Source organism: Brassica rapa, unplaced genomic scaffold (genome assembly GCF_000309985.2).
Source record: "Brassica rapa cultivar Chiifu-401-42 unplaced genomic scaffold, CAAS_Brap_v3.01 Scaffold0033, whole genome shotgun sequence".
Classification (NCBI taxonomy): Eukaryota; Viridiplantae; Streptophyta; class Magnoliopsida; order Brassicales; family Brassicaceae; genus Brassica; species Brassica rapa.
The window spans coordinates 1-1014 of record NW_022609979.1 but is presented as its reverse complement, the minus strand read 5'-3'; positions in this window follow the sequence as shown (position 1 = coordinate 1014).

Genomic DNA, 1014 nt, shown 5'->3' with positions numbered 1-1014 from the left:
AATGGAAAAATCTAGAACTATATGACGCAAGATAAAACAAAATAAGAGAAGGATAGAGGTATGGGGGATGGATCCTTGTCACTGGATGTGTATCTCTCTCAACAAGAACAGTGGATGGCGGGGGATAGCTATGGGATTTGGCTTGCTGGATGTGTATCACTCTCAAGGCAAATCGATGGATGGAATGGAGGTGAAGAATCGCCACAAGCTTGGTGGTTTGAAGCTTGATAAGATTCGGCTGCTCTCTCTTGTTTCTCACAGAAAAAGACTTAGGGTTTTAGGTTTGCAAAGGCAAAATTATTTCATAAAAGACTTGGCCAAAAATCGCCAACTTCATGGAGTTATATAGGGTTTACCCTTATGGGACTCAAAGATAAAAAGGCCTTAAACAAGCTGGCCGAAAATGAGGCTGAAACAATAGCCCAAAGTCTTAACCAAATAAATTAAAATAAACCAGACATCTGGTTGTCGGTTTGAGAAGGCCTAGACCAAGGCTAATAGCATGCTTGCATGTTGCCTCATTAAAACCTTACCAAGAAAACCAATGGGACAAAACCTGGTGAGGAAAAGAGTACATCACATGCTACTCCCCTTGGTGGTTGGCTAGATCTCAGAACCGGGAAAGGTTGGAGTGGATGAAATGGAAACTGAGTCTGGACCAAGCTCGGATGTGGAAATGAGAAGTCCGGCTTGGTTGAGTCTGAACTGGATCGGGTCGGCCGCGTCCTGAACCTCCTTTGGGCGGTTGATCTTGAATCTTCAACTGGACCATCTTCTCAATCAGCAGCTGGTCCTGGTCAGTCTGTCCATCTTGTTCAAGGATTTGTGGACAGCTTTGGTGAAACCTTCTCGCAAGGCCCTGCTTCCACTCCGGGTAGTCGGACCGCGCCTAACTATGGGACCTCTACTTGGATGGCCTCATCATGTCTTGATCAATCATGTTTTCAAATGTCATGGGGATCATCTGGAATTATTTTCAGCTTTGATCAGTTTCTTGGAACATAACAAAGGTTT